The sequence below is a fragment of the Macaca mulatta genome, chromosome 13 (assembly GCF_049350105.2).
Source record: "Macaca mulatta isolate MMU2019108-1 chromosome 13, T2T-MMU8v2.0, whole genome shotgun sequence".
NCBI lineage: Eukaryota > Metazoa > Chordata > Mammalia > Primates > Cercopithecidae > Macaca > Macaca mulatta.
Genome location: NC_133418.1, coordinates 110,820,318 through 110,843,522, shown reverse-complemented (window position 1 = coordinate 110,843,522; position 23,205 = coordinate 110,820,318).

Genomic DNA, 23,205 nt, shown 5'->3' with positions numbered 1-23,205 from the left:
AATAGACATCTACAGAACTCTACCCACCCCCCAAATCAACAGAATATACATTCTTCTCAGCAATATATCACACTTATTCTAAAACTGACCCATAATTTTTAAAAAAGTAAAACACTCCTCAGCAAATGCAAAAGAACAGAAGTCATAACAAACACTCTCTCAGACCACAGTGCAATCAAATTAGAACTCAGGATTAAGAAATTCACTCCAGGCCGGGTGCGGTGGCTCACGCTTGCAATCCCAGCACTCTGGGAGGCCAAGGCGGGCGGATCACAAGGTCAGGAGATCGAGACCACAGTGAAACCCCGTCTGTACTAAAAAAAAAAAAAAAAAAAAATTAGCCGGGCGTGGTGGTGAGCGCCTCTAGTTCCAGCTACTCAGAGAGGCTGAGGCAGGAGAATGGCATTAACCCTAGAGGCGGAGCTTGCAGTGAGCCGAGATCACGCCACTGGACTCCAGCCTGGGCAACAGGGTGAGATTCCATCTCAAAACAAAAACAAAAACCACAAAACCTCACTCTAAGCACACAACTACATGGAAACTGAACAACCTGTTCCTGAGTGACTACTGGGTAAATAATTAAATTAAGGCAGAAATAAATAAGTTATTTTAAACCAATGAGAACAAACGCACAACGTACCAGAATCTCTGAGACACATTTAAAGCAGTATTTAGAGGGAAATTTATAGCACAGAATGCCCATAAGAGAAAGCAGGAAAGATCTAAAATCAACACCCTAACATCACAATTAAAAGAACTAGAGAAGCAAGAGCAAACAATTTACAAAGCTAACAGAAGACAAGAAAAAGAGAGACTCCTTCCTAACTCATTTTATGAGGCTGGCATCATCCTGGCAGACACACACACACAAATTCAGGCCAATATCCCTGATGAATATCAATGTGAAAATCCTCAGTAAAATGCTGGCAAACCCAATCCAGCAGCACATCAGAACGCTTATCCACCACGATCAAGACGGCTTGAACCCTGGGATGCAAGGCTGGTTCAACATATGCAAATCAATAAACATAATCCATCACCTAAACAGAACCAATGACAAAACCACATGATTATCTCAATAGATGCAGAAAAGGCCTTCGATAAAATTCAAGACCCTTTCATGCTAAAAACTCTCAATAAACTAGGTATTGATGGAACTTAGCTCTTATTATCTCAAAATAATAACTACTTACGAAAAACCCACAGCCAATATCATACTGAATAGGCAAAAGCTGGAAGCATTCCTTTTGAAAACCTGCAGAAGACAAGGATGTCCTCTCTTAACATTCCTATTCAACATAGTATTGAAAGTTCTGGCTAGGATAATCAAGCGAGAAGGAAACAAAGCGTATTCGAATAGGAAGAGAGGAAGTCAAATTGTCTCTGTTTGCAGATGGCATGATTCTATATTTAGAAAACTCCATTGTCTCAGCCCCAAATCTCCTTTAGCTGATAAGCAAATTCAGCAAAGTGTCAGGATACAAAACCAATGTGCAAAAATCACAAGCATTCCTATACACCAATAACAAACAGAGAGCCAAATCATGAGTGAACTCTCATTCACAGCTGCTACAAAGAGAATAATATACCTAGGAATATAACTTACAAGGGATGTTAAGGACCTCTTCAAGGAAAATTACAAACCACTGCTCAAGGAAATAAGATAGGACACAAACAAGTGGAAAAACATTCCCTGCTAATGGATAGGAAGAATCAATATTGTGAAAGTGGCCATACTGCCGAAAGTAATTTATAGATTCAATGGTATCCCCAGCAAGCTACCATTGGCTTTCTTCATTGAATTGAAAAAAATTACTTTAAATTTCATATGGAACTAAAAAAAGAGCCCATATAGCCAAGACAATCCTAAGCAAAAGGAACAAAGGTGGAGGCATCATGCCACCTGAATTTAAACTATCCTGCAAGGCTACAGTAACCAAAACACCATGTCACACTGGTACCAAAACAGATATATAGACCAATGGAACAGAACATAGCCCTCGGAAATAATGCCACACATCTACAACCATCTGATCTTTGACAAACCTGACAAAAGCAAGCAATGGGGAAAGGATTCCCTATTTAATAAATGGTGTTGGGAAAACTGGCTAGCTATATGCAGAAAGTTGAAATTGAATCCCTTCTTTAAACTTTATAAAAAAGTTAACTCAAGGTGGATTAAAGACTTAAATGTAAGATCTAAAACCATAAAAACCCTAGAAGAAAACCTAGGCAATATCATTCAGGACATAGGCATGGGAAATGACTTCATGATTAAAACACCAAAAGCAATGGCAACAAAAGCCAAAATTGACAAATGGGATCTAATTAAACTAAAGAGCTTCTGCACAAAGAAACTATCATCAGAGTAAACAGGCAGCCTACACAATGGGAGAATATTTTTGCAATCTGTCCATCTGACAAACGGTTAATATCCAGAATCTAAAAAGAACTTAAACAAATTTACAAGAAAATAATAAACAACCCCATATAAAAGTGGGCAAAGGATATGAACAGACATTTCTCAAAAGAAGACATTTATGTGACCAACAAGCATATGAAAAAAGCTCATAATCACTGGTCATTAGAGAAATGCAAATCAAAACCTCAGTGAGATACCATTTCATGACAGTTACAATGGCGAACATTAAAAAGTCAGGAAACAACAGATGCTGGAGAGAATGTGGAGAAACAGGAATGCTTTTACACTGTTGTTGGGAGTGTAAATTAGTTCAACCATTGTGGAAGACAGTATAGTGATTCTCAAGGATTTAGAACCAGAAATATCATTTGACCCAGGAATCCCATTACTGAGTATATACTCAAAGGATTATGAATCATTCTACTATAAAGACACATGCACACGTATGTTTATTGCAACACTATTCACAATAACAAAGACTTGGAAGCAACCTAAATGCCCATCAATGATAGACTGGATAAAGAAAACATGGCACATATACACCATGGAATACTATGCAGCCATAAAAAAGATGGGTTCATATCCTTTGCAGGGACATGGATGAAGCTGGTAACCATCATTCTCAGCAAACTAACACAGGAACAGAAAACCAAACATCACATGTTCTCATTCATAAATGGAAGTTGAACAACGAGAACACGTGGACACAGGGAGGGAAGCATCACATACCATGACCTGTCAGGGGGTGAGCGGCTAAGGGAGGCATACCATTAGGAGCAATACCTAATGTAGGTGATGGGTTGATGGGCGCAGCAAACCACCATGGTACATGTATACCTATGTAAAAAACCTGCATGTTCTGCACATGTGTCCCACTATTTAAAGTATAATAAGAAAAAATAAATAAATAAAAATAAAACAAAATATTCAAAGGCAAATGTATTAGTTGCTTCCCTATAGAGTAAAAAATAATAGTTATAACAGACAATAGACTAATGAAAACATGTGGGAGGAAAGACTGGATAGTTAGAGTGTTTTTATAGGTAATTACATTAAATATAAGTGAGTTACGGTCTTTAATTAAATGGCAGAGATTTGCAGAATGAATTTTAAAATAATAATCCAACTATATACTGTCTATAGGAGATTCACATGAGATCCAAAGACAAAAATAGTTAAAAGTGAAAAGAAGGATAGATGTGTTATATGCATGCAGTAACCAGATAAAAATTGAAGTGGCTATACCAGTATCCAAAAAATACTTAAATTGCTAAGCAAAAATTGTTAGAAGATGCCAAGAAGAACATTATATGATGGTAAAGGGATCAATTCATCAATATAATATAACAATTATAAATATATATGCACCTAACAACAGAGCCCCAAAATATATGAAACAAAATGTGATAGAATGGTATTTAGAAATTCTTCTCATATCACTAGCTGAGCACCAAGCCAAGGGAACACAGATATCAGTGGCCATATAAGACAAAGAATACAGACTTTACAAAATTTTAGAAAAGTCACTAAACAATAACAATAACAACAACAACAACAAAAAGTAAAATTCTTTGAAATAGAGATAATCTAATCTCTAGGACAGCCACATTTTACCTTTCAAAATTTCCAGGTTTCAACAAAAAAATATGAGGAATACAAAGAAACAAGAAAGTCCAAGGAAAAGGGAAACATAAAATAGATAGAAACTGTCCCAGAGAAAGACCAGACATGTGATTTACTAGAAAGACTTAAAACCAACTACTTTATCTATGTTCAAACAACTAAAGGAAACCAGAACAATACTTCACCTAATAGAAAATGTCCATAAAGAGATAGAAAGTATAACAATAAACAAATAGAAGTTCTGAGGTTGAAGAGCACAATAGTTGAAATGTAAAAATTACTGGAGGGGTTCAACAGCAGGTTTGATAAGGAAGGATATTATGAAGGATAAATAAGTTCCAGATAACAAATGTATAGTAGAGTAACTATAGCTAATAAGATGTATCATATACTTGAAATTTGCTACAAGAATAGATTTTAAATATTCTCACCAGATACAAAAAAGGTAACTATGGGACGTGGTGGATACATTAATTGGTTTGATAATAGTAACCATTTCACAACAGTTTCATTTCACAATACATGTACATTTCACAATGATACATTTTATAAATATTTATCAAATTATCATGTTGTACACCTTAAATATATATGATTTTATTTGCCAATTATTCCTCAAAAAGTTGGGGAAATATATGTCAAAAATATTTAGAAATAAACTATTGCCATTTTTTAAAAAGAGGATGCAGAATGGAGTTAAGAAAGAAAAAAAACATATAATATATATAAAAAACAAGTAACAAAATGACCAAAATCAATCCTCTTTTACCAATAATAACATTATATTGTAACAGATTAAACTCTCCAATTAAAATGCAGAGATGAGCAGAATGTATTTTTTAAATGATTTAACACGCTGTCTTTTAAGAGGCTCATTTTAAATCCAAACACACAAATAGATTGAATGGTTTAAAATGTAATTACTGCAAACAGCCACCAAAAAGAACTAAAGTAGCTATGCTAATAACAGAGCAAATAAATTTTAAAACAAAATTTTAAAATGAGACAAAAATAGATCACATGTAATGATAAAAGGTAAATTCATCAAAAAGATAGAACAATTATAACATATATTAACCCAAAAAAAGTGTCACTATATATATAAGAGAAAGTAGGTAGAAACGAAGGGAAAAATAGATAATTAAATAAGAAAAGTTTAAAAATGCAAAACCCACTTCCAATAATAAAATAACTGGATAGAATATTAGCAAAAAATAAAAGGTTTCACAATAACATAAGCCAAATATTCTGTGTGTGTATGTGTGTGGTGGGGGGTAGACAGATAGACAGATATAAAGATAAATAAATGATAGATGATTGATAGATAGATAGACAGATAGATAGATAGATAGATAGATAGATAGATAGATAGATAGATGTGAAAACTATGCAAAACAACAACAGAATGAAGATTCTCTCTCACAGGCACATGGAACATGCTACAGAACAGGCCACGTGTTATGCCATCATGAACTCGATCTTTTTTTTTTTTTTTTTTAATTGAGACAGAGTCTCACTCTGTTGCTCAGGCTGGAGTACAGTGTAGCAATATCAACCCACTGCAACCTCCACCTCCTGGGTTCAAGTGATTCTCCTACCTCAGTCTCCCGAGTAGCTTGGACTACAGGTGTGTGCCACCACACCCAGCTAATTTTTGTATTTTTAGTAGAGACGAAGTTTCACAATGTTGGCCAGGATGGGCTCGATCTCCTGAGCTCATGATCCACTCACCTCAGCCTCCCAAAGTGCTGGAATTAAAGGGTGAGCCACAGCACCCATCCAAGAACTCTATCGTTTACCCTAAGCAATTAGAAAGAGACTGAACTGATATAAAGGAGCAAATCATGTGATCTTCTTAAAAAAGTAGGATGTAGTAAAGTTGAACGTGAAGTGCAAAAGGCCAGAAATGGAAAAGATTTTGCTATGTTTAAGGAGCAAGAATCACGCCAGTATGCCTAGAACAGGATGACTACAGGGAAGATTATTAGGAGATGGAGTTGCAGAAGTAGGCTGAGGACAGATTATGGGGGTCTTATCACCCACACAAAAAATTTAAACTTTAATATAAGTGTAATAGGGGTTGTGACATAATCTGTTGATAAAAATGACATTAGACATGGGATTCACACTATAAAAACCCTTAAAAATATTTTATGTTCAAGTTTTTAAAGACACTTTTCTAACATTAAATTACATAAGCAGCAATCATGAAAATAACACATACATTCATTACAAAGCAGTCACACCTTTATCCTTTCATTCATTCATTTATAATGTGCTCATAAAACAAAATTTATTGAGTCTCCATTAGATACTAAAGTCTCTGCTCAACAGCCTGATTTCAAAGAAAACAAAAATGATCCTTCAAGAAATGTACATAATATGGGAGAGAAAATATACTCAATATGTGATTTAAATATAGAATGTGTTACAACAGGGAAATAGTGGATGATACAGGAAAACAAAGCATGATGATTCTCATGAACCAGTAATAATTCAACTGAAAATTAAGGAAATATTTTGTCTTGCCACATAAGTGTTTGAAAAAAAAATTCTTGAAGATGTTATTACTACATCTTAGTAATGAATTTCTAAGGATGCTGAATTTCTCAAACACTTTTTTCTACATCAATTAATATGATCTTATGGTTTTTGCCTTGCATTTTCCTAATGTTGTGTATGACACTGATTGATGTGTGTAGACTGAAACATCCTTGAATCATATGGACAAATCCTACTTTGTTATGATTATGATCTTTTAATATGCTGTTGAATTCAGTTTGCTAATATTCTGTGAAGTTATGATTATCAGGGATATTGATCTGTGGTTTTCTTTTCTTACGGTGTCTCTGTATGACTTTGGTATCAGGGTGATGCTGGCCGCATAAAAAGAGTTCAGAAGTGTTCCTGCTTATATTTTTTTGAAGAGTGCATTTTGCACTGGTATTCGTTCTTTCAATCTTTGGGAGAATTCGCCTGTGAAGCCATCTGGTCTTGGACTTCTCTTTGTTAGAAGATTTTTGATCACTGATCCATTCTTTTCAGTTTCTTTAGATTTTTCAGGCTTTCTACTTTTGGGGATATATACACAGGAACTAAAATCAGGATTTCAAAGACACATCTGCACCCCGATATGCATTGAATCATTATTTACAACATTCAAGATATGGAAGCAATTAAATGTCCATTGATAGACAAATATGTAAAGAAAATGTGGTATGCACATACAATGGAATATTACTCATCTTTTAGAAAGAAGTAAATCCTGCAATATGTGACTGCATGGATAAGCCTGAAGGACAGTATACTAAGAGAAATAAGCTACATACAAAAGGACACATACTACATGACACTATTAATACTTATGTGACAAATTTAAAACAGACAAACTCATAGAAGCAGAAAGAGGAATAGTGGTTGTCAGGGCCTGGGGGAGAGGAGGAAATAAAGAAACATTAGTTAGGGGGTAAAAAGTTTTAGTTTCATGAGATGAATAAGTCCTAGAGATCGCATACATGGTATAGTGCCTATAGTTAACAATATTATACTGTACACATGCTTGCTAAGAGAGTGGATATTATATTGTATTCTTATTACAAACAAGAATAAGAAGTCAAAATATTGAGACCCCATGTCTATAAAAAAATTAGCTAGGCATAATGGCACATACCTGTAGTTATAGCTACTCAGGAGGCTGAGATGGGAGGATAGCTTTAGTCCAGTAATTAGAGGCTGGTGTGAACTATAATTATGCCAACGCACTCCAGTCTGGGTGACCAAGGAAGTTCCTGACTTTAAAAAATTCAGGAAGAATAGAGGGAAGAAGGAAGAAGAAGGAAAAAGAAAGAAGGGATTAGGGAGAAGGAAGAAAAAGGAGAAGAAGAAAAGGAAGGAAAAATAAAAAAGGAAAGGAGGGAGGGAAGGAAGGAAGGAGAGAAAGAGAGAGATGGAGGGAGAAAGAAGGTAGGAAAAAGAAGGAAATGAGGAAGGAAGGAAGAAAGGAAGGAAGGAAGGACAGAAAGAGAGAGATGGAGGGAGAAGGAAGGAAAAAAGAAGGAAAGAAGGAAGGGAGGGAGGGAGGGAGGAACAGGAGTGAGGGGGCGGTAAAAATCTTGGAGGTGGTGAATAGGTTTATGGCAAACATTGTGTTGACGGTTTCACGATGTATACTTATCTCCAAAAATATTTATATGAAAGAATATTAACTGGAAGCCTCATGGAAAAGAAGTTTCAAATCTTTCGGGAGAAGTTGAAGATACAGGAGTAGGAGTTCAAGTCTCTGAAAGAATGGAAGATAATTAAATTTAAAGAGTAAGTAGAAATTTTGGCTAAAGGCGGAAGGAAGGGTTTCTTTCTGTTATTTACCTTTGTTTTTTGTTTGTTTGTTCATTTTTAGAATGCACATGAGTAGATAAGGGTACGTTAAACCAACTTCTTCGTTCTTCTCCAAAAGTATGAGGCTTTCAAGCATGACATGGCTTAACTTTCAGTTTCTAGCATAAATGTTTCTTGAATCTCACCCATTTTTATTTTCCTTCAAGGCTCAGTTGAATTATTTGTCCTCATCCACACAATCAAAAGCTCCATTTGTATACTTCATACCATCATTTCTCAGTCTTACTTCTTTATTTTCCCCTTTATTTCCAACACTATCACTTCCATGGCCTCCTTAGTTTAGTATTTTAAAGCACTATTGACTGATGAGGTCCAACTGCTGAAACCCTTGCTCTACCATGTATTAAAATAATAACCCGGGGAAAATTATTTTTCCTTCTATGCCTCAATAGAGACAACAGAATCCATTCATTTAAAGTGTTTAGAAAAATATTTATTACATAATAAAATCAATAAATATTTTTCACTAGAACTTATTTTTGTCTTCAAATTTCTTGAAGTTACCCTAAATTTGCTCAATATGTTTCATTCAAAAGTCAAATTCTAGTCACCAGTGAAATTAACTTTCTCTTTTTGTTCAGCCTTCCTGTGTGTTCTTCAGCAATGTTTGCACTTTTTCAACTTACATTCTGATGAAATTCTCTGCCGTCTAACTTACCCTCACCACCTGCTTTAAACTACGTTCACTCAAGATACCAATTAATGCTTAATTTATGTTTTCATTTTTCATAGATCTCTGTGGCTTTTGACAATGTGGCCACTCTCTTTTCACTTAAATTGCTAACTCTGTTAGATTCTAGCATAACACACTTTTAGTTCTCCCTACCTATCTCACGCTATTTGTGCATCTTTGAAAGATACTCTTCCTTTGTCCATCACATAAACTGCAGTGATCCTTACAACCCATCTTATCTGATTATGCATCATCTAAAATCACATATACCCCTGACATTAACTGTTAACTCATTATTACATATTTCACTCCAGACCTCTCCCCTGAGCTTCAAACAAACATGAGAATAACAGTAGAAACTACCTTCTCACATTCTCATTCAAAGAATCATTAACTTTTGCCAATTTCTGAATCTTCAATATTCAAAAATGAAATTCATTCTTTCCTTTTCTATTAACATTACTCTAAAACATGCGTTCATCATCTGGCCTAGACATTTTCATATTTTTAAATGTCTCATTTCTTAAACTGCACAATTGAATTTCATTCCCTCTCAGATAGCAAAGTATAAAATTGAATCTGATTAAGTCACTTTCCTGTTTAAGACGTTGCTGTAGCTACAGCAAAAAATAAAAAAGACAATCAAAGGTTTTAATTACATGTCCCCTACCAGTCTCTTAGGCTGAATTTCCACTGTCTTTTATGCTGAATTACAAAGTTACTGAATTCTCATGTTCATGTCGTATTTAGAGTTTGTGGTTTTACTCATGCTGTTGTCAATACCTAAAATATTCCTCCTACTCTTCTTTTTTTAATTAATTGTTTCATTGTATTTTGAGGTGCAACTCAGGTACCACTTGCTTGAGGTTGCTCTCCAGAGCTAATCTTCTTTACAGGCCAATCAAGGAGCTCCTTTGCAAAGCACCCATTCTTTCTAAAAACAGTGCTATGAAGCACTTGCCATATGTAACTGCATGTTACATTAATATCCCAGGATCTCCACAGAAGCAATTATTATAACCTATTCAATTTTGTATTTATAGAATTTACTATAGTGTGTGGTGTATGTTAGGGCTTGGCAAATACTGACTAATAATATGATATAATGCTCTAATCTATCTGTTTAGAAATAATAAATTTTGGTAAATAAAAAAACAAAGTTTCACGAATTTATAAATCTTTTGTAAATTTGTAAATCTCTGGGATAAGCCCAACATCTTCATGACATATTATCTTTATAGGATGTTGCTAGAGTGATTGCTAAATTTTTTAAATTTTGTGTTTGTATTCTTTGAGGGGTATTAGTGTGTAATTTGTTGTTATTGTTTTTGTAATACCTTTGCTGGAATTTACTAGTACTGCCCTTAAAACCTTTGTAATGTCTGAACAAGTATGCAATTTTATTTCTTTCTGTGCATTAATATTTTACATACACATCTATGCATGCATGGACTCTTTGAACATATTTATCATGTTTGTGTATATACAATTTTATGTGTTGTGTATGGTAATTTATGCAAATGCTTAGTTGTGCGTACATGTCTGCTTAATGTATATACTAGTTATTTAAGTATATCCAATTTATCTCTGTTCCATTTCCATTGTGGAAATATGCATTACAGTGTGTGCTTGTATGTTTACATGTGAGTGTGTTTATCTTTGTGACTGTGTGCATGCATTATGCGTGCTTGTTGTATGTATTTACTTTTGTGTGTTTTAAACATAAGCTGAGGGGCACCACCTATCTCCTGGAGTGAAAATTAATTATCTGCTTCAGAGGAAAAAATAATAATAATGCAAGATGTAAAACAGTCCTTTCTGAGTATAAATTACATGCTCCCCTTGCTCAATCATGTTTGCATCTTTTATTTTTCACTGCTTTATATAACCTGATGCTGCCAGTACTGTTTGAAGAATTCTTACTACAGGTCCCTTGCAGCAGCCTATAAAAATTTTATGCCCATGTCTTACAAAGGCCAAATTTTGGCAAAGATTTTGCTAGGCAGGAGATGGCAGCTGTGTCCTGATGTGCACCTGTTTCAGGATAATATATAAATATAGGGAAAGAGTTTTCCAAGCACGTCAATTTTAGTTCTCCAGTAGACCCTACCTTTCCAGCCAAGAAACATGCATGTTATTTTATTCAGTAAGGCAAGTAGTTTCTCATCCTTAAATTTCGATTTTTTTTTTTTTTAGTTATACTTTAAGTTCTAGGGTACATGTGCACAACGTGCAGGTTTGTTACATATGTATACATGTGCCTTGTTGGTGTGCTGCACCCTTTAACTCATCATTTACCTTAGGTATGTCTCCTAATGCTATCCCTCCCCCCACCCCCCCACAATAGGACCCGGTGTATGATGTTCTCCTTCCTGTGTCCAAGTGATCTCATTGTTCAATTCCCACCTATGAGTGAGAACATGCGGTCTTTGGTTTTCTGTTCTTGCGATAGTTTGCTGAGAATGATGGTTTCCAGCTGCATCCATGTCCCCACAAAGGACACGAACTCATCCTTTTTTATGGCTGCATAGTATTCCATGGTGTATAGGTGCCACATTTTCTTAATCCAGTCTGTCACTGATGGACATTGGGGTTGATTCCAAGTCTTTGCTACTGTGAATAGTGCTGCAATAAACATACATGTGCATGTATCTTTATAGCAGCATGACTTATAATCCTCGGGGTATATCCCCAGTAATGGGATGGCTGAGTCAAAGGGTATTTCTAGTTCTAGATCATTGAGGAATGGCCACACTGTTTTCCACAATGCTTGAACTAGTTTACAGTCCCACCAACAGTGTAAAAGTGTTCCTATTTCTCCACATCCTCTCCAGCACCTGTTGTTTCCTGATTTTTTAATGATTGCCATTCTAACTGGTGTGAGACGGTATCTCATTGTGGTTTTGATTTGCATTTCTCTGATGGTGAGTGATGATGAGCATTTTCTCATGTGTCTGTTGGCTGTATGAATGTCTTCTTTTGAGAAGTATCTGTTCATATCCTTTGCCCACTTTTTGATGGGGTTGTTTTTTTCTTGTAAATACGATTGAGTTCTTTATAGGTTCTGGATACTGGCCCTTTGTCAGATGAGGAGATTGCAAAAATTTTCTCCCGTTCTGTAGGTTGCCTGTTCACTCTGATGGTAGTTTCTTTTGCTGTGCAGCTCTTTAGTTTAATTAGAACCCAATGTCAATTTTGGCTTTTGTTGCCATTGCTTTTGGTGTTTTAGACATGAAATCCTTACCCATGCCTATGTCCTGAATGTTATTACCTAGGTTTTCTCCTAGGGTTTTTATGGTTTTAGGTCTAACATTTAAGTCTCTAATCCATCTTGAATTAATTTTCATATAAGGAGTAAGGAAAGGATCCAGTTTCAGCTTTCTACTTATGGCTAGCCAATTTTCCCAGCATCTTTTATTAAATAGGGAATCCTTTCCCCATTTCTTGTTTTTGTCAGGTTTGTCAAACATCAGATGGCTGTAGATGTGTGGTATTATTTCTGAGGGCTCTGTTCTGTTTCATTGGTCTATATCTCTGTTTTGGTACCAGTACCATGCTGTTTTGGTTACTGTAGCCTTGTAGTATAGTTTGAAGTCAGGTAATGGGATGCCTCCAGCTTTGTTCTTTTGGCTTAGGATTGTCTTGGCAATGTGGGGTCTTTTTTGGTTCCATATGAACTTTAAAGCAGTTTTTTCCAATTCTGCAAGGAAAGTCATTGGTAGCTTAATGGGGATGGCATTGAATCTATAAATTACCTTGGGCAGTATGGCCATTTTCGCAATATTGATTCTTCCTATCCATGAGCATGGTATGTTCTTCCATTTGTTTGTGTCCTCTTTTATTTCACTGAGCAGTGGTTTGTAGTTGTCCTTGAAGAGGCCCTTTACATCCCTTGTAAGTTGGATTCCTAGGTATTTTATTCTCTTTGAAGCTATTGTGAATGGGATTTTATTCATGATTTGGCTCTCTGTTTGTCTGTTATTGATGTATAAGAATGCTTGTGATTTCTGCACATTGATTTTGTATCCTGAGACTTTGCTGAAGTTGCTTATCAGCTTAAGGAGATTTTGGGCTGAGACAATGGGGTTTTCCAAACATACAATCATGTCATCTGCAAACAGGGACAATTTGACTTCTTCTTTTCCTAACTGAATACCCTTTATTTCTTTCTCCTGCCTGATTGCCCTGGGAAGAATGTCCAACACGATGTTGAATAGGAGAGATGAGAGAGGGCATCCTTGTCTTGTGCCAGTTTTCAAAGGGAATTTTTCCAGTTTTTGCCCATTCAGTATGATATTGGCTGTACATTTGTCACAAATCGTTCTTATTATTTTGAGATATGTTCCATCAACACTGAATTTATTGAGAGTTTTTAGCATGAAGGGCTGTTGAATTTTGTCAAAGGCCTTTTCTGCATCTATTGAGATAATCATGTGGTTTTTGTCTTTGGTTCTGTTGATATGCTAGATTATGTTTATTGATTTGCATATGTTGAACCAGCCCTGCATCCCAGGGATGAAGCCCACTTGATCATAGTGGATAGGCTTTTTGATGTGCTGCTAGATTCGGTTTGCCAGTATTTTATTGAGGATTTTTGCATCGATGTTCATCAGGGATATTGGTCTAAAATTCTCTTTTTTTGTTGTGTCTCTGCCAGGCTTTGGTATCAGGATGATGTTGGCCGTGTAAAATGAGTTAGGGAGGATTCCCTCTTTTTCTATTGATTGGAATAGTTTCAGAAGGAATGGTACCAACTCCTCCTAGTACCTCTGGTAGAATTCGGCTGTGAATCCGTCTAGTCCTGGACTTTTTTTGGTTGATAGGCTATTAATTATTGCCTCAATTCCAGAGCCTGCTATTGGTCTATTCTGGAATTCAACTTCTTCCTGGTTTAGTCTTGGGAGAGTGTAAGTTTCCAGGAAATTATCAATTTCTTCTAGGTTTTCTAGTTATTTGCATAGAGGTGTTTATAGTATTCTCTGATGGTAGTTTGTATTTCTGTGGGGTCGGTGGTGATATCCCCTTTATCATTTTTTATTGCATCTGTTTGATTCTTCTCTCTTTTCTTATTAGTCTTGCTAGCGGTCTATCAATTTTGTTGACCAGCTTTTCAAAAAACCAGCTTCTGGATTCATTGATTTTTTGGAGGGTTTTTGTGTCTCTGTCTCCTTCAGTATTGCTCTGATGTTAGTTATTTCTTGCCTTCTGCTAGCTTTTGAATGTGTTTGCTCTTGCTTCTCTAGTTCTTTTAATTGTGATATTAGGGTGTCAATTCTAGATCTTTCCTGCTTTCTCTTGTGGGGATTTAGTGCTATAAATTTCCCTCTACACACTGCTTTAAATGTGTCCCAGAGGTTCTGGTATGTTGTATCTTTTTTCTCATTGGTTTCAAAGAACATCTTTATTTCTGCCTTCATTTTGTTATGTACCCAGTAGTCATTCAGGAGCAGGTTGTTCAGTTTCCATGTAGTTGAGCAGTTTTGATTGAGTTTCTTAGTCCTGTATTCTATTTAGATTGCACTGTGGTCTGAGAGACAGTTTGTTATAATTTCTGTTCTTGTACATTTGCTGAGGAATACTTTACTTCCAATTATGTGGTCAATTTTGGAATAAGTGTGATGTGGTGCTGAGAAGAATGTATATTCTGTTGATTTGGAGTGGAGAGTTCTGCAGATGTCTATTAGGTCTGCCTGGTGCAGAGTTGAGTTCAATTCCTGGATATCCTTGTTAACTTTCTGTCTTGTTGATCTGTCTACTGTTGACAGTGGGGTGTTAAAGTCTCCCATTATTATTGTATGGGAGTCTAAGACTCTTTGTAAGTCTCTAAGGACTTGCTTTATGAATCTGGGTGCTCCTGTATTGGGTGCATATATATTTAGGATAGTTAGCTCTTCCTGTTGAGTTGATCCTTTTACCATTATGTAATGGCCTTCTTTATCTCTTTTGATCTTTGATGGTTTAAAGTCTGTTTTATCAGAGATTAGGATTGCAACCCCTGCTTGTTTTTGTTTGTTTGTTTTCCATTTGCTTGGTAGATCTTCCTCCATCCCTTTATTTTGAACCTATGTGTGTGTCTGCATGTGAGATGGGTCTCCTGAATACAGCACACTGATAGGTCTTGACTCTTTATCCAATTTGCCAGTCTGTGTCTTTTAATTGGACCATTTAGTCCATTTACATTTAAGGTTAATATTGTTATGTGTGAACTTGATCCTGTCATTATGATATTAGTTGGTTATTTTGCTCGCTAGTTGATGCAGTTTCTCCCTAGCACCGATGGACTTTACATTTTGAATGTTTTTGCAATGGCTGGTACCTGTTGTTCCTTTCCATGTTTAGTGCTTCCTTCAGGATCTCTTGTATGGCAGGCCTGGTGGTGACAAAATCTCTAAGCATTTGCTTGTTTGTAAAGGATTTTATTTCTCCTTCACTTATGAAACTTAGTTTGGCTGGATATGAAATTCTGGGTTGAAAATTCTTTTCTTTAAGAATGTTGAATATCGGCCCCCGCTCTCTTCTGGCTTGGAGAGTTTCTGCCGAGAGATCTGCTGTTAGTCTGATGGGCTTCCCTTTGCGTGTGACCCAATCTTTCTCTCTGGCTGCCCTTAACATTTTTTCCTTCAACTTTGGGGAATCTGACAATTATGTGTCTTGGAGTTGCTCTTCTCGAGGAGTATCTTTGTGGCGTTCTCTGTATTTCCTGAATTTGAATGTTGGCCTGCCTTTCTAGGTTGGGGAAATTCTCCTGGATGATATCCTGCAGAGTGTTTTCCAACTGGTTCCATTTTCCCTGTCACTTTCAGGCACACCAATCAGACGTAGATTTGGTCTTTTCACATAGTCCCATATTTCTTGGAGGCTTTGTTCATTTCTTTTTACTCTTTTTTCTCTACACTTCTCTTCTCGCTTCATTTCATTCATTTGATCTTCAATCACCGATTCTCTTTCTTCCAGTTGATCGAGTCGGTTACTGAAGCTTGTGCATTTGTCACGTAATTCTCGTGTTATGGTTTTCATCTCTGTCAGTTCTTTTAAGGTCTTCTCTGCATTGATTATTCTAGTTATCCATTCATCCATTCTTTTTTCAAGGTTTTTAGTTTCTTTGCGCTGGTTATATAGCTCCTCCTTTAGCTCTGAGAAGTTTGATGGACTAAAGCCTTCTTCTCTCAACTCGTCAAAGTCATTGTCTGTCCAGCTTTGTTCCGTTGCTGGCAATGAGCTGCATTCCTTTGGAGGGGGAGATGTGCTCTGACTTTTTGAATTTCCAGCTTTTCGGCACTGCTTTTTCCCTATCTTTGTGGTTTTATCTGCCTCTGGTCTTTGATGTTGGTGACGTACTGATGGGGTTTTGGTGTGGGTGTCCTTCCTGTTTGTTAGTTTTCCTTCTAACAGTCAGGACTCTCAGCTGTAGGTCTGTTGGAGATTGCTTGAGATCCACTCCAGACCTTGTTTGCCTAGGTATCAGCAGCTAAGGCTGCAGAAGATAGAATATTGCTGAACAGTGAGTGTTGCTGTCTGATTCTTGCTCTGGAAGCTTCGTCTCTGGGGTGTACCCCACCGTGTGAGGTGTGAGGTGTTGGTCTGCACCTAGTGGGGGATGTCTCCCAGTTAGGCTACTCAGGGGTCAGGGACCCACTTGAGCAGGCAGTCTGTCTGTTCTCAGATCTCAAACTCTGTGCTGGGAGATCCTCTCTTCAAAGCTGTCAGACAGGGGCATTTACCTCTGCTGAGGTTTCTGCTGTTTTTTGTTTAGCTATGCCCTGTCCCCAGAGGAGGAGTCTACAGAGGCAGACCGGCCTCCTTGAGCTGTGGTGGGCTCCACCCAATTCCAGCTTCCTGGCGGCATTGTTTACCTACTCAAGCCTCAGTAGTGGCCGGCACCCCTCCCCCAGCCTTGCTGCCGCCTTGAAGTTAGATCTCAGACTGCTGTGCTAGCAATGAGGGATTCTCCGTGGGCGTGGGACCCTCTGGGCCAGGTGTGGAATATAATCTCCTGGTGTGCAGTTTGCTAAGACCCTTGGTAAAGCGCAGTATTAGGGTGGGAGTTACCCGAATTTTCAGGTGTTATGTGTCGCAATTTCCTTTGGCTAGGAAAAGGAATTCCCTTCCCCTTTGTGCTTCCCGGGTGAGGCGTTACCTTGCCCTGCTTCAGCTCTCACTGGTTGGGCTGCACCCACGGACCAGTGCCAACTGCCCAACATGCCCCAGTAAGATGAACCCAGTACCTCAATTGAAAATGCAGAAATCATGCGTCTTCTGTGTCACTCACCGTGGGAGCTGGAGGCTGGAGCTGCTCCTATTCAGCCATCTTGGGTGTGCCTCCTCCAGATCCATTTCTTAATTTATACAATGATCTTTACAATTTTAAAAGCAATTTCACACATCTCATTTGATTTTGTGTGACCTTGGTAAAGTTATTTTATTTTTCTGACTTTCAGTTTCTTTTCCATTTTTGCAGAAATATAATAATTATCACAGCTATGAAAACCGAACACGGGTGCTATGAGGATGCAAAGAAGCAGATACATTCAAGAGCGTGTAAACTGTACGATAAATATAAATTTGAAAATTATCATTTTTTGGTTTTTTTTTTAGTTTTACTTTTTGTGAGACAGAGTCTCACTCTGTCACCCAGGCTGGGTGCAGAGGTGTGATCTTGGCTCACTGCAACCTCTGCCTCCCAGGTTCAAGTGATTCTCCTGCCTCAGTCTCTCGAGTAGCTGGGACTACAGGCTCATGCCACCATGCACAGCTAATTTTCAGTAGAGAAAGGGTTTCACCATGTTAGCCAGGATGTTCTGGATCATTGACCACGTGATCCACCCGCCTCAGCCTCCCAAAGTGGTGGGATCACAGGCATGAGCCACCGTGCACAGCCACTTATTCTTATTATTGTCATTATTATTATTTCTCCCAGCAGGACTACATAAAGGAAAAGACATTACAGTATACTTAGTTCATAGATTCAAAAACCAGTTTTATATTCTCTGCTGCTATATTTGGAAACAGAACAATAAGCTAGTTTTCCCTAGATAAGTAATGAGCAATCATGAGATAACATATTATTTTCCTTTATATTCATAATAGTGAATTGAATTAACAATCACTGTTAGCAAGTGGGTGGGTAGTTGGCATTCTAATACAACGTTCACACTGTTTATATACTCCATTTTGCAAATTATTTGACTACGTTTATCAAAATTTAGATTCTACCTAATCTTTGACCCATCCATTTCATTCTTGGTATCTAAGGGAAAAATCAAACGTAAAACACACATACACATATATGCACACACACACAGACATATACATATTTTGATAAGGATTACCATTAAGATATATGTATGTAAATAGAGGTGCATGCATTTGTAAATATACATATTTGATAATATGTATGAGATATGCATATATGTTAAAATGTTAATAGCTAATCATTGTAAACAAACTTAATTTCTCTCTGTAAGTGAAGGTTGAATAAACTATGCTATATGCCTACCACAGGTTTCTATGAGCCGAAAGAAGAATAAATTAAATCTACTACTGAAAAGTAAAAATAACTATGATATTGTCCTAAGTTAACAAAGCAAGTTACAGAAAAATATACTTGGCATAAATTCATTAATTATATTAATTAAAATTATATTTATAATATATTGATGTAGAGACAAAGGTGGTCTTTACTTCTACATAATTTTGCATTGTTTTATTTTTTGACTAGGTATCATTTTTGTAATTAAACAAAAGCCTGTCTATATAATGAGGAAAGCATGAACTAAAAGCATTTACATTTTTACGAGATAAAAAGTAAGTATATTAAGACTCTTTAGAGACCATTCTAATGCACCGCTAACTAAAAGCAATTGTGTGATCCAGTGGTTGGAAATGAATATCTAATAACTGTATTCTAATTCTGGCTTATTCAATGATGCTCTGTGGAATTCTCTGGAGGCAACAGTTTCACTGTTGTCTTTCCTTTAGAGCCTATTATGATATTATAACAGCTATAATTTTCTTACTTCTCTGGATTTTGATTCTAAATTAAAACCATTTTCTTGATTGGAAGCAGTGCAGTGTAAAATGAAGGCAACTATGGAAAGAATTCTCTTCGGGAATGCAGGGGGTTCGTTACACTGAGTGTTCAGGCTGTAACATCTTCATTCAGAAGAAACTGCATTAAATTTTATATTCCTGTAGCCTTAAAATTTTACAAATAAAAATATTATCCCTACTAGGCAAAACAATGAGCTAGGCTTTGTACTTTGCCATGTATCCTTTTCTTTGTGTGTTTGAGCTTTTACCAGAACTAGCTAGATGATTTCAGTGCTAGATCCCTGAATCCTGGTTCCTCACGTGATCCAAGATATATCTTGGGGTGCTCTGTCCTTGCTCTCAGGAGTAGGCATCTCCACAGAATTTAGATGGATTTATAAAATATAAATTAAATGGTGATTTGGGGAAGTGGAAAAGTGTAGAAGGAGTAGTCAGAAATCATAAATTTTCAATTTTGTCTTTTCTATGACTAACTGTGTTAACTCTATTAAGTCACATACTCCCTGAAACATAATCTTGTTTTCTGAAATAGCATCTATAAAATGCTTAATATAGAGAATGCCGCGTAACAACCACTCAATAAAGACCAGCTACTATTACCATAATAAAATCAACACACTAGATAAAATCAACAACAAACATCATCTTCTCCATTCTCCCTTTTCCTACAGAATAAATTCTAAACATTTTAGGACCATTTATACTGATTTTCAGCAAATGACGCAAGAGTATTTTTTTTCATATATCACTGGCCATATAGACTTTATATTTGTCTTCTAGTCATTCATTCTTGGAATATTCCCTGGTGCCCTCTGAGATGAAGGCCATTTTAGAAATACATCTGGCTGTTTGTTTTCCATTTGTAACCATTTTGTTTAAATGTCATCACCTTGGGGGAAGGGAGGGGCTTATTTTGTCCCGCAATTCTATACAGCAGTTATAACAAACAGCTTCTCCCCTGTGTTCCCACACCATCACATACCCTAGTTGATTATCAGTGTATTTCTACATACTAGCTTTTCTCACCAGCTTAAGGCATCGAGAACTATCTTTTGTGACATTTAGCAAACATTGATAATTAATGAAGAGTAGCTCTAAAACTCGATTAACTAAATTAATACTTATATCTTAAGCTTACTCAGAAGGCAAACTTGATACCTACATTTAAAAGCCCACAAATGATGTAAATATGTTGTCTATTCACATTAGTGATTATTGACAGGAAAAATTTTCCGTGACATTTTCTAACATAACAGTGTTTGTAAATACAACTAATATCCTAAGATCCTGTATATCCTCTTTCAAAATAATATAGCATTCATTAGACTTGTAGAAAACAGCGCATTCTTAAAATGAACACATAGAAGTTCTTCATTAGAAGCCAGAAAGGACAAAGTCCCTAAGATGAAGAAGAAAACCTCTCTATAACACATCTACAGAGTAAAGTTGAATCTCTAGAAACACAATCCTCAAAATTGAATGAAGCTGAGATTTCACCTTTGAGTTCAACATTTATTTCAAAAATTAAAACGACTAAAATTAAACTTTAAAAAATGGAAAACGGTCAAATTATAAGATGATTTTAGGTCATAAATAAAAATCCAGAAAAATCCACAATCACATTTTGATTTTTTAAAGAAATTAGATAAATTTATGGGGATTTATAATCAGAAGGCTTTTTTTTTTTTTTTTGTACAATCTTACTTTCAATTACTCAATTAAAAATAGGAGTCCTGTCAATAGAGTAAACATTTTATTTCCCCTCATTCACCTTTCTGTGATAATTTATAAAAGTCTTGTTTTATTAGAACCGATGAACAGAACAGAACACTTTTATTTAATATTTTAAATACAGTTTTCCTACCAAGCATGGTATAGTCAATTGCCTGGCATCATAAAATATAATAATATCTATCTCTCCAATTTGCGATCAAATAATACATAACACTTAGTTCTTTGGTTGCGTAAAATATCATATTTTAAATCAGATTGAAATTTAATTTTTTCTTTAAAAAATCTTAAGTATATTTATGCATTAAAAGTAAATATCAACTTCTTTATAAATTAAACACATTGTGGAGAAAAATATGTTAGTAATATATAGTAGATTTTAAAGAACTGAAAAAAGTTATTTAATTAAATACATTTTGAGAAAAATCATTAATGTATAACATATATATTCATGCATTTACATATTTATTAAGTATTAATCATGTCTAGGAACAGTGCCAAGATTTTTACATAGTTATATAATTATTTTCATACTTTATAACTCTCAATTTTTTTGACCATAGAGTTTAATAAAACTATTTACTTCAGATTCAATTTTCATAAAAATTGTTAACATTATCTGTGAAAAATTTCATGTTCCATACAAATGGATAAATTTCCAGATTTAGAATAAGGAGGAACTTAGAGAACTTCTATACCTGTTATAGACCCTCAAATTTGTTAATAAAAAATTGAAGTCCAGAGAGTATGTTGTGTGAATTTTACTTCAATTAAAAAAATGATGGAGGGGGCTGTTGCAATAGGCTTTTACAGTAGTTTAGATGAGAGGCGTTGATAGCTTAGACTCCCCTGGGAGGAGTGAAAGTAAAGAAGTTTAAGAATTGAGGGCTGTTTAGGAAAGAAAATTGTGATGATTGGTGATGGCTTGGGTATGGTAGTACAGAAAAACATGGGTTTAAAAATATGGACCCCTTCTCTACTAAAAATACAAAAAATTAGCCGGACGTGGTGGTGGGCTCCTGTAGCCCCAGCTACTTGGGAGGCTGAGGCGGGAGAATGGCCTGAACCCGGGAGGCGGAGGTTGCAGTGAACCAAGATCGCGCCACTGCACTCCAGTCTGGGTGACAAAGCGAGACTCTGTCTCAAAAAAAAAAAAAAAAAAAAAAAAAAGAGAAAGAAAAAACAGGAATGAGTGATTTCTTCTAAATAGATTTTGGTTGCTTTTATTGATATTAGCATCATCAGTGGAATATCAAGTTAATAGACAAATACTGTGAGTTTGGTTTGGACAGTCAGTTTTGAGGAGTTTTTGATACATCTAGGTGGAAGTAATGAATAGCTAGGTGAATACAGAGGTCTGGTGTTCAAGGGAGTCACTGGTATAGTTGGAGATATATAGCAATATTCAATGAAGTTAGGGACACTGAGATCATTGATTAGTTTAGTAAAAGATGTTTTTTCTTTGTCTTCATGTGAGAAGTGCGGTGATTGGACTATATTCAGGAGTGAAAAAGAGTTGACAATTCAAACATTATAGTATGAATATTTCTTAGATTCACATGCTAATAGCTACCTTCTTCTGGACAATCTGCTACCACTTTGAACATATAGGAATACATGTATCAGAGGAAAAAAAAAAGATGGATTCTAGATTTGTTTACCTTGATATACTGTAAGTTACTGATAGGGTTTAGATTTGTGTCCCCACCCAAATCTCGTCTCGAACTGTAATTCCCATGTGTCAAGGGAGGGGCCTGGTAGGAGGTGACTGAATCTTAGATTTAGACTTCCTCCTTGCTGTTCCTCCTTGCTGTTCTTGTGGTGCTGAGTGTGTTCTCAGGAGATCTGGTTGTCTAAAAGTGTGACACTTCCTCTTTCTCTCTCTCTCTCTCTCCTGCTCTGCCATGGGAAGATGTGCCTTGGCTCCCCTTTGCCTTCCACTATGATTGTAAGTTTCCCGAGGCCTCCCAATTATGTTTCCCGTTAAGTCTGTAGAACTATGAGTCAGTTAAACCTCTTTTCTTCAAAAATTACCCAGTCTCAGGTAGTTCTTTATAGCAGTGTGAATACAGACTAATACAGTTATTGAAGCACACATTATATTAATCTATGCATTTTTGCATTGCCTTCACTTGCTCTATGTTTGGGATATAATAGACACTCTTACTTTTGGATGGATAACGATGATACATAATCAGTTATGTCTGATTATTATACATAATTTGTATATGTCTGAAAATGTACTGAAAGTTCTTAGCCAGTCTTTTTCTCATGAGTATTTAAAACATCAAATGTCCCTCTCTGAATTAGG